This window comes from Microcaecilia unicolor, chromosome 2, assembly GCF_901765095.1.
Source record: "Microcaecilia unicolor chromosome 2, aMicUni1.1, whole genome shotgun sequence".
NCBI classification, from domain to species: Eukaryota; Metazoa; Chordata; class Amphibia; order Gymnophiona; family Siphonopidae; genus Microcaecilia; species Microcaecilia unicolor.
This window is the reverse complement of record NC_044032.1, coordinates 73,619,043-73,631,225: the sequence shown is the minus strand read 5'-3', so window position 1 is coordinate 73,631,225 and position 12,183 is coordinate 73,619,043. Positions and strand designations below refer to the sequence as shown.

General features: G+C 45.2%; 1 protein-coding gene across 1 annotated transcript in view; it reads left to right on the top strand.

The window, feature by feature from the left end:
- The window catches only part of LOC115462943 (ciliogenesis and planar polarity effector 1-like), a 237,673-nt gene that overhangs the window by 222,046 nt on the left and 3,444 nt on the right, over positions 1–12,183 (top strand). The gene's annotated exons all lie outside the window — the stretch shown is intronic.

Genomic DNA, 12,183 nt, shown 5'->3' with positions numbered 1-12,183 from the left:
CCAGTCTAGGATTTTGGCACTTTAATGAGTCTCTTCTTGAGGATAGGTGGGTCTGTGAGGAGGTCTGCGCCTCTATCTACCAATTCATGGATCTTAATGATAAGGGGGCAGTGAGTGATGGGATTTTGTAATGGTTCGCGGAGTGCTCATTAAATGGGGCATGAGAATGAAACAGGAGAAAGACGCTCTTTCTTTACAGGAGGTAGATATACAACATAAGTGTGCCCATGATCCCAAATTGGTACCTGAATTGCATTCTTTCCGGGGTGAGTTAGGAAAGCTCCAAATTGCAGAAGTTGAGTTCCAGAGACCGCAGTTGAGACAGTGGCTTTTTGAATATAGTAATAGAGTCAGTCCTCTACTTGCTCGTTTTTTACGAGGGTGTCGGGTTGCTGCTTATGCTCAGAAAATCAAGGGGACAGGGGATAAACTGTATTATACTGATGAGGAGATTAAACAGAGATTTGTGGTCTATTATACAACCCTTTACGGACAGAGGTGTCCCCTGCAGTCATAGATGCCTATCTTTCCTCTATTACAATTCTCAGGTTGTTGGAGGTCAATAGAGCTCAGCTGGACAAACCTTTTACCTTGGGGTAGTGGTAGGGGTATACAAAAGCTTAAAACTGGTAAATCAGCCGGATTAGATGGTTTGAGTGGTTTTTATAAAACTTTTGCAGGGAATTGGGACCTCTTTTGGTGAGGGTGGGCAGTGCTCTGTTGGAGGGTCATCCTCTTTCCCCTTGTATGTGGAAGGTGGTAATTTCAGTATTGTTGAAACCTGGGAAGGACCCTATGGTATGTGGGTCATACAGGCCCATTTCTCTCTTGAATTTGGATGTCAAACTTCTCACCAAGATTTTTGATGGATAGATTGGCTCTGGTCCTTCTGGGATTTATCCTTGTTGATCAGTCAGGGTTTATTCGGCAATGCCAGGTGAGGGATAACATATGACAGACATTGCACTTGATGTGGGGAGCCCAGCGGGACCTTGACAAAGTGGTACAGTTGGCTATTGATGCCGAGAAAGCTTTTGATAAGATGCACTGGGCTTTTCTGTGGACATTGATAGACCGGGTTGGCTTTGGCCTGGATTTTGTACCTGGGTACAGGCCATATATGCCACACCATTGGTTTGGGAGTGGGTTAATGAGACCTTTTTGGAAGCTTTCCCTGTGAGGTGGGGCATGCGTGAGGGGTGTCCCTTATCCCTTTTGGTTTTTGCATTGTCAATCGAACCTTTGGCCATTCATATCTGCGAGAAATCGGATGTGAATGGCTTGCAGATAGGGCCTCAGGAACACAAATTAGCACTATTTGCTGATGATATCTTGTTTTATGTATGTCACCTGGGGTTGACACTGCCAATCATCTTGGCAGAATTTGGAATATATGGTACAGTAGTGGGCTTTATGTCCATCATGGGTAAGTCCAGGATTCTGGGCTTCACCATGGCTGAAGAGGATGAGACTTTTCTCCAGAATACCTTCCCATTTATGATTGCCTGAACAGCAATTTGTTACCTGGGGATTATGCTTCCATGTGACCCGACACAAATTTTTGGTCATAATTATTTGAAAGTGGTACAGCAGGTTCAGGGAGATTTGAGAGGGTGGAGGGAGTTGTGGCTTTCGCAGTGCTTTTTTTGTGCCGGTACGCACCGGTATAGCGTACCGGCACCTTTTTCGTGAGGCCCTGCTCCCGTCCGTTCCTGCCCCGCGCTCCGTTTAAATAACATTACCCGTCGCGATTCTCCGTCCCCTCCCCTGCCCTCCCCTCACCTACCCTCCATCAGCACGTCGCCTCTCTCCACTGCCCTCCCCTCTGCAAGTCGCGCAAACCAGTCCGGAAGTGAAGGCAGCAAGGCAGGCATGCAGCAGACAAGTTCCTGTCCTTCGTGGGTGGAACGCGCTGAGAGGGAAGCAACATGAGAAGAGAGAAAGCTGCGTGCCTGCCTTGCTGCCTTCACTTTCGGACCGGTTCGCGCGACTTGCACAGGGCAGGGCAGGGCAGGGCAGTGGAGAGAGGCGACGTGCTGGACATGGAGGGTAGGTGAGGGGAGGGCAGGGGAGGGGAGAGAGAATCGCCGGACTTGCAGAGGAGAGGGCAAGGGAGAGAGGAGAATTGCTGGGCATGGATGAGGGGAGGGAGGCGACATGCTGGGCATGGAGAGGAGGGGAGAGAGAATCGCTGGACAAGGAGGGGAGGACAGAGGAGCGATGGGGAGGGCAGGGGTTGGAGGAGAAGTGCTGGGCATGGATGAGGGGAGGGAGGCGACATGCTGGGCATGGAGGGGAGAGAGAATCGCTGGACAAGGAGGGGAGGGCAGAGGAGTGATGAGAAGTGCTGGGCATGGCTGAGGGGAGGGCAGGGGATGGAGAAGAAGTGCTGGGCATGGATGAGGGGAGGGAGGCGACATGCTGGGCATGGAGGGGAGGGGAGAGAGAATTGCTGGACAAGGAGGGGAGGGCAGAGGAGAGATTAGAAGTGCTGGGCATGGATGAGGGGAGGGCAGGGGAGGGAGGCGACATGCTGGGCATGGAGGGGAGGGGAGAGAGAATCACTGGACATGGAGGGGAGGGCAGGGGGAGAGGAGACAAGCTGGACATGGGCAGGGGAGGGCAGGGGAGAGAGGAGAAGTGCTGGGCATGGATGAGGGGAGGGCAGGGGAGGGAGGCGACATGCTGGGCATGGAGGGGAGGGGAGAGAGAATCACTGGACATGGAGGGGAGGGCAGGGGGCGAGGAGACATGCTGGACATGGGCAGGGGAGAGAGGAGAAGTGCTGGGCATGGATGAGGGGAGGGCAGGGGAGGGAGGCGACATGCTGGGCATGGAGGGGAGGGGAGAGAGAATCACTGGACATGGAGGGGAGGGCAGGGGGAGAGGAGACATGCTGGACATGGGCAGGGGAGAGAGGAGAAGTGCTGGGCATGGATGAGGGGAGGGCAGGGGAGGGAGGCGACATGCTGGGCATGGAGGGGAGGGGAGAGAGAATCACTGGACATGGAGGGGAGGGCAGGGGGAGAGGAGACATGCTGGACATGGGCAGGGGAGAGAGGAGAATCACTGGGTATGGGTGACTGGAGGGGGGCAGGGGGAGAGGAGGGTTGCTGGACATGGGTGGATGGAGGGAAGGGGAGAGGAGGGTTGCTGGACATGGATGGAGGGGAGGGAAGAGTGAGGAAGGAGATGAGATCAGGGAAAAGGAAGAGAGGAGAAACACTGCACATGGATGAAGAAAATAGGCAGAAGCTGGATCCACTGGACAGTCAAGTCTGCGGAGTAGGACCCAGCTTTTACTTACGGATCTAGGGCAAGAAATGAAGAAGAAAAGTGGAAAGTAAAGAAATAAATGGAAAGGAAGCCCTGGAAACGGAGTTAAGAGGACAGATAGCAGCAGAATCGGATACTGGGCTAGCATGATCAGAAAAACAGTCACCAGACAACAAAGGTAGAAAAAATCATTTTATTTTCATTTTAGTGTCTGGAATATGTCCAATTTGAGAATTTACATCTGCTGTTACAGGTCTAGTATCCCACTGGGGATACTGGACCTTTAACAGCTTACAGAAATTATTTATAATAAAAATCACATTATTTTTTTCTCCTATACTACTATAATATTTTCAATGTCTGTTTATATGTGCCATGGCTGGTATAAGGGGTGTGGCTAATGTGGGTGTGGCTATGACAGGGGTGGAGCCATATATGGTGACCCCGCCCACAATGAGTACCGGCACCTTTTTTTCTACAAAAAAAGCACTGGGATTTCGTGATGGGGTCATATTTCCGTACTGAAAATTAATGTCTTGCCTTGCTTGTTTTTTTTTTTTTATTTCAAACTTTACCCATAGTGGTTCCTAGAGTACTTTTGTAAAAATTGCAACGAGATTTTTTTCTCTTTTGTGTGGGGTGGTAAGAATCCTATATTGGCCTGAAGGATCCTTTGGAATGCTCTGAGCAGGGGGAAGAGCAATGCCTAATATTCATTGGTAGTAGTGGGCTGTTCAATTGTGTATGCTTTTGGATCAGGAGATTGAGCAATATTTTTGTCCCTCTATCCCCTTGAAACACATTTTGTGGCTATCTTCTTCCTTACAGGAGAAGTAGGCCGCACTGCCAAATCCCTTTTCCAAACACTTACTGGTGATTTGGGGAGAGACTCAGAGGCATTGGAGGGGAGGGGAGGGGAACAGGTTTCTACCTTTGCTGCTATTAGTTTTGGAGCCTTTATTCGAGGGCGGGACGATTGGTCAGGTTTTAAATGGGAAGGGGTGGGAATGGTGAGATTTAGGCAAGTGATTGAGTTCCACACCTTACAGGAGAACAAGGGGCTTTCTGTTGGGGATTTTCTCCCTTACTTACAGTTCAGACATTTCATGTCATTGCAGGGTTGACTGCGGACAAATCCAGTGGGCTCTGAACATTTGGAGAATTTGTGGTTAGCACTCGAGAGGCTCCCTCATCCTCCCTCTATCTTATACCAATATTTTCAGGGACTTGAGTTTACTAAATTTGCTTTTATGCTAAAATGAGAACAGGATTTGGGGGTCCCCATTGGGAAGCAGGAGCAGATTTTTAAGGACGTGAAACGAGCTTCTATGTGTTCTGTTACAAGAAAATGCTTATAAAGTACTAACTCAGTGGTATCTTACTCCTTCCTGCCTATATACTGTATTTCCTATGGTGTCTCATTACTGTTGACGCTGTGGTGGGGAGGTGGTCACCTTTCTGCATATTTGGTGATTCTGTGCCTGCTTACAGGTGTTCTGGCAACAGTTGGGGATGGAGTTATCTACTGTTTTGGGAATAGACTTTCAATTCTCTCCCCAAAATTGCTTATTGGGTTTGGTGAATGCATCGGGATCTTGGTGGCAACAAAAGGTTAAATGTCTGGGTTTGACGAATGCATCAGGATCTTGGTGGCAACAAAAGGTTAAATGTCTGGGCTTAGCTACTGCTCATTGCGTTATTGCAGCCCATTGGGAACAGTCACATGGACCTATATGAGACTGACAATTGAAAGTTTCATTTTTAGTTGAGATGGAGAGACTTACAGCCCAACGGAGGGAACTGTATGTTGGACATGAGCAGGACTGGGCTGGGTCTAGGGGTTGGGGAGGGGCTTGGGGGACAGGGAAGGGGGTTGGTTGAGTCTGTTGGGACGGAGACTTCTTTAGAACGGTTTATAGGTGTGTTATGGTAGTTTGTTTTTCTTTGTATTCTAATTATTGTTCTTTGTCATGGTTTTGTTTCAATTAATAAGTACATAAGTAATGCCACACTGGGAAAAGACCAAGGGTCCATCGAGCCCAGCATCCTGTCCCCAACAGCGGCCAATCCAGGCCAAGGGCACCTGGCAAGCTTCCCAAACGTACAAACATTCTATGCATTAGTTAAAAAAACAATAAACAGTTAAAGATGATGTGGATGAGTCAGTGCCTTCTTGGTATGGCAGATTATGAGGTAGGAAACAATAGAACATCTTTCAAAAAATGGTAAAAAGATCTGAATGAGTAAACAGGATACAGTGTTAGCATTAGTCAAGTTAATGCAAGGCATTGATAAAGAAGGCTAAAAAAGAATTAGAAAAAAAGCTTGCAAAAACTCACAGCAAGAACTTTTGCAGGTACATTAGAAGCAGAAAGGCTATGAGGGAATCACCACTGGATCATCAAGGAGTTACAGCAACACTCAGGGAGGACAGGGCCATAGCAGGGAGACTTAATTAATTCTTTGCTTTGGTCTTTACTAAGGAGAATGTAAGGGAGCTATCTGTGCCAGAAATGGTATTTAAGGGTTACAGTATGGAAGAACTGAAAGAAATCTTGGTGAACCTGGAAGATGTAATAAGCCAGATCGACAAATTAAAGAGTGGCAAGTCACCTGGAACAGATGGCATACACCCCAGGATACTGGAAGAACTCAAAAATGAAATTGTAATCTCCTGTTGGTAATGTGTAATCTGTCATTCAAGTCATCCACGGTACCTGAAGATTAGAAGGTGGCCAGTGTTTTTAAAAAGGGCTCCAGGAGTGATTTGGGAAACTACAGATCAAAGCTTGATGTCAGTGCCAGGTAAAATGATAGAAACTGTTATAAACAACAAAATTACAAATACATAGACAAACAAAGTTTAATGGAACAGAGTCAACATGGATTTAGTCAAGGGAAATCTTGCCTCACCAATTTGCTACATGTTTTTGAAGGCATGACTAAAAATATGGATAAAGATGGAGCTGGTTGATGTAGTATATCTAGATTTTCAGAATGTTTTTAACAAAGTGCCTCGTGAGAATGCTCTGAGAAAATTAAAAAGTCAAGAGATAGGAGTCAATGTTCTATTGTGGATTGGGAACTGGTTAAAAGATAGAAAACAGAGAGTAGGGTTAAATGACCAATTTTCTCAATGGAGGAAGGTAGATAGTGGAGTGCTGCAAGGTACAATTTTAATTAAGTAGATGAAGTCTAATCAACCACAGTAACAGTATTGGTTCTTTTAAGTAGAGAAAAGCTACTCCTATCCCCTCAGCCTCCCCCATCCAACCCCCTGATCAGCTACCTTGTTGGTCCCAGGTAGGGGTTGTTTTTTCATTATAGTATCAGTTGAGAAGCCTGAAAAGTACAGTAGGTTAGAAAAAGATTATGATGATGAATGAAAGATATATACAGTAAACTGGTTGTTCAGAAAACCAGTGCAACAGAGCCTTATTCACTAGTGTGACCTAGTTGTCACTAACTGCCCTGGCCATAAAAGATATACTTTCTGTGTTGATCCATCAGAAGTAGTACTCTTTATTTTTTACTTATTTATTTTTTTGTGTATGCTTCCAAGTTCTGATCTATCTTAAGTCTTCTGTGTGGCAGCGTGGCTAATGGACGGGCATAAAATCCTCACAGATAAAGGCAGGGTGTAATATAAGTCAAAAGAAGAGCTTTGTTATTGAACAACCAATCAAAGTAGCACAGTCTGTTCCTGTCATGGACTAGGTTCAAACCTGGGCAACAACCGTATTTACTATTTAACAAATTTATAGCCCGCTCATCAAAACTATCTGAGTGGGTTACAACAAACATTCATAAAATCAATGACAAACATGACAAAATACACACACACAAATCCAAGAACAGGTGGCCTGATTACAGCCTCCCATAACCCAATCCCCTTTTCAGGAAAAAGCTTTATGAAACAAGTATGTCTTCAATTGTTTCTTGAACAAAGACACAAAGGAAATTTGGCACAAATCAGAAGGGGAGTGCATTCCACAATCATTTCCACAGTTCTGTCTTGTCAGGCTTCGTCAGCACAGTTCAGATTACTCGCACATAAGTCCAAGCTGGGTTCCAGGGTCTTCACACATAAACAAAGGCAACCTTTTACCTTGGCAGTCTTCTGTTTTTTCTCATGCTATCCCTGAGCATCCATTTAACACTGGGATGGGTACTGCAGCCCCGCCAGCACTCTGGGAGGATTCCTTCACTGAGGACCCCCCTCCAGGAGACCTCTTGCTTCAAGGCTTCCTCCTTGGAGACTTCTGCCCTCAGGGCCTCTCTGTTCTGCTCTGCACCAGAGCATTTAACTACCTCCCTGCCTGAGCTCCACTCCTTTTCAGCAGTTGAACACCACCTCTTGTAAGATGGTTCAACTTCAAACACTAATGAGGGAGTATTGAAAGGGAAATCTGCTGCTATACCACTCACTTACATAGTAACATAGTAAATAACCACTTACTCTCTATTCAGGAAACCTACACTGCCCCATTTGATTGACTGCATACTTGTCCTTTAGATTGTAAGCTCTTTTAAGCAGGGACTGTCCTTCCTCGTTTAAAATTGTACAGCGCTGCGTAACCCTGGTAGCGCTTTAGAAATGTTAAGTAGTAGTAAATGTTGGCAGATAAAGACTTGACGGTCCATCCAGTCTGCGGAACAAGATTAACTAATTTTACATGGTATGTGATACTTTATATGTATACCAGAGTTTGATTTGTCCTTTCCATTCTCAGGGCACAGACTGTAGAAGTCTGCCCAGCACTCTTCTTGTACTAAAAGTTCTGAAGCTAATGTCGAAACCTCTTAAAACTTATGCTCAAGCACATCCATATCTATTCAGTCACAATAAGGGCGTAGACCGTAGAAGTCTGCCTAGAACTGGTTTTGCCTCCCAATTACTGGCATTGCCACCCAATCTCCGCTAAGATTCCATGGATCCATTCCATTACCATTTTCATCTCCACCACCTCCCGCAGGAGGGCATTCCACATATCCACCACCCTCTCTGTGAAAAATACTTTCTGACATTACTCCTGAGCCGGCCCCCCTTTAACCTCTGTTCATATCCTCTAGTTCTACCACCTTCCCGTCTCTGGAAAAGGTTTGTTTGCGGATTAATACCTTTCAAATATTTGATCGTCTGTATCATGTCACCCCTGTTTCTCTTTTCCTCCATGGTATACATGTTCAGGTTGGCAAGTCTCTCCTCATACAGTTTGCAATGCAAATCTTACCATTTTTGTAACTTTTCTTTGCACCTCTTCCAGTCTTTTTTACATCTTTAGCAAGATACAACCTCCAAAACTGAACACAATACTCCAAGTGGGGCTTCACCAATGACTTGTAGAGGGGCATCAACACCTCCTTTCTTCTGCTGATCATACCCCTCTCTATGCAGCCGAGCATCCTTCTGGCCATGGCCATTGCCTTTTCACGTTGTTTCTTCACCTTTAGATCTTCAGACATCAACACCCCAAGGTCTCTTTCCTGAGTTGAACTTACTAATCTCTCCCCTCCTATCTGGTATCTCTCTTTTGGGTTTCTGCACCCCAAGTGCATCACATTACACTTGTTGGCATTAAATTTTAACTAAACTACTCCAGAAACCTCAAAAATGGTTTTTATATACAAAATTGCAGAAGATCAAAAAGCAAAAAACTCAAACAAATCAGTATAAAGAAAAAGTAAGCAATTATGAAAATGTATAAAAATATAAATGTGATGGGTGCTCAGTTTTTATAGTGTATTACACAGACCGGAGTCTTGAGTAGCTGTAATAACACATTTCCCATAGCATAGCACATTGCTCCAGCCCTGCCATCCAATTGCATCAAACATTTAAGTTCATATATAACAAGAGCAGAGCAGTTCAAAACTATAAAGAGAGGCACTTACCTTAAGGTGCTGCGGTGCATTATTTCCAAGAGGTGTGGGCTTCACATTCCTCAGTCCGATGTGTGCAATGCTTTTTCTCTGCAGTGCTTCCAAGTGAGTCTGGTTACCAAACATTAAAAATCCATAAGTCCAAAATCCAAAAAGGTTTAGGACTGAATACATGATTTTTGGAACCAAACCTTTTTGGATTTATGGATTTTTAATGTTTGTTAACCAGACTCACTTGGAAACACTGCAGAGAAAAAGCATTGCGCACATCGGACTGAGGAATGATGAAGAAGGCTAAAAGGGATTAAGACAAAAAACTTGCCCTAGAGGCAAAAATTCATACTAATAACCTTTGGGTATATCAGATGCAGAAAGCCTGTTAGGGAGTCAGTGGTACTGTTATATCATCATGGAGTAAAAGGGGGCATTCAGAGAGGACAAAGCCATAGCTGAAAGACTGAATAAATTATTTACTTTATCTTTACCGAAGAGGATGTAAGGGATCTTCTTATGCCAAAAATGTTTTTCAAGGGTGAGAATATTGTAAGCTCTTTGAGCAGGGACTGTCTTTCTTCTATGTTTGTGCAGCGCTGCGTATGCCTTGTAGCGCTATAGAAATGCTAAATAGTAGTAATAGTAGTAGTAGTAGTAATATGTAGGAACGGAAACAAATCTCAGTAAACCTGGAAGACTTACTGAGGAAAATCAGCAAGTTCAAGAGTGATCAATCACCTGGACCAGATATTTTACACCCCAAGGTACTGAAGGAACTCAAACATTAAATTTCTGATCTGTTATTAGTGATCTGTAACTTGTCTTTAAAATTGTCCATAGTACCTGAAGATTGGAGAGTGGCTAATGTTATGCCAGTTTTTTAAAAACATTTTCCAGGCTTAGTGTGCTCCAGGAAATTAGGACATTTATGTGGTTGGAGAGTAAGCATAGAGGGAGGGTGGATAGGTTTCTGCCTACAGTGCAGGCCACCTTTTATTACTGGGACTGCATGTTCCCGGAGAGGCAGCCACTAGTATCTGGCCTGGCCCCTATAGTGGGCAATCCATTGTTTGAGCCCGGTATAGGGAACACTAGCTTTTGTAGGTGGGCAGATTCAGGATTAGACCTGCTTGGACAGTTGCATGTGGGAGAGACCATTGTACCCTTGGAGACGCTGGTGACTGACTTTGGGATTCGAACTGGAGATCGATATGCCTACTTACAACTCCAGCATTTTTTGAAAGGACAAGAGTATATTAGATGCCTGAGAAGGGGAAGTACATCCGATGGAGGAGGTGTGTGTGGATTCGAGAGGCACGAGAGGAATGATATCTTATTTGTATTCCTATTTACTGACATGTTCAAAACCGTCCCTTATACATAGAACACGGTTGGAGCAAGAGTTACAGTTTACACTCCCGGAGGCCAGCTGGGTGACTTTGGAAAAGGGGTTGTTGAAATCCTCCCTATCAGTGGCCATGCAAGAGAATGCTATAAAGGTGTTTTACAGATGGTATTTGACTCCAGTCAGACTACACCATATGTTTGCTCAGACGCCAAAGGGGTGCTGGCGGAACTGTGGGGGAGAGGGAACTATGGGACACATTTGGTGGCTGTGCCCTAAAGCGCGGGCCTATTGGAGGGGAGTGTGGTCAAGGCTTCAAGCGTGGGTGGGTAGGCCTGTACAGTGGCACCCTTTGATCTTTTTGTTGGGAAAGCACACAGAGGGCCTCAAGCCTGATAGTGGCTTTTGGTGCGAAATTCTTTACAAGCGGCTAGAACGCATTTGGCTAGAAACTGGAAAAATTCGCAGGTGCCCTCAATGGCAAGGTGGCTTACTAAAGTACGCTATATCTGTGAGATGGAGAGATTGACTGCTGTGAAAAGGAAAATCCTGCCTAAATGGAAAAGGGTGTGGGAACCCTTTATAACAAAATGCTCTGAATAATAAATGCATTTAATGTCATGGGAAGGGAAGATGAGGGGGAAGGGGAGGGTGGGGGGAAGTTCGGACTTACATAATAAAAAAGTGATTAAAAAATGTTGAAGTACAATAGATAACTGTTTTAGCATTCGTTTAAGGTTGAGTAATTTGAAGTTAGTTACTCACTGTTAGATATATGGGATGTGAAGAAGAGTGTGCTGTATTGATATGATTAAGTGATGTGATGTATACGAATTGCTTAATAAAGACTTCTATAAATCAAAAAAAAAAACATTTTCCAGGGATGACCGGAGAAATTACAGACCAGTAAGTCTAATGTCAGTACTAGGCAAAATAGTGGAATCTATTATAAAGAATAAAATTATCGAACACCTAGACAAATGTTCTTCAGGAGATGGGATCCAAGATGGCAGCTGGAGCAGACGTGACCTCCTGAGGCTCCTGAACTCTTGAAGAGTTTGACTGGAATTTTTCCCGTTGTAATATGGGGAAAAGGAAAGGGAAACCAAAGATATTTACCTCCTCGAGTCCTTTGGAGACCCTGACCGTCCATCATGCAACTCTAGGATTTTGGAGTTTGGCGGCAAGGCCAGCCTGGGCTCACTTCGACGGAACCCGCGACTTTGGAAGCGGACTGTAGTATGGAGGGAGTCTCTCTGTCCTCCCTCCTGCACAGTTCCTCCGGGTGGTGGACGCACACCGACGGAGATGCAGCGAGTGGGGGCGCCCAACAGGGACTTGGCTTCTACGCTGATAGGGGTGGACCCTCGACTGGACGAACCCTGAGAGAAGATCTCGCGGAGGTGAACCAGGCGTTTCGACTTGTTTCCCCCCCCTAGCCAGGGATCCACACCCAGAAGCAACAGAGAGACGATGAGACCAGCTGTGGTAACACTAGAAACCCTATGGGATGTGATCCAGGGACTAAATGCTCTCCTTCCGGTATCTACCACTTTTAAAGGGGAAATTGTGGAAATAAAAAATTTTTTTCAAGCATTGTCTGATAATGTGGATAATTACTCTCAAAGAATTGAATCATTAGAGGGAGAGATAGCCCGTCTATAAAGTTTTTCCTTATTGGCTAT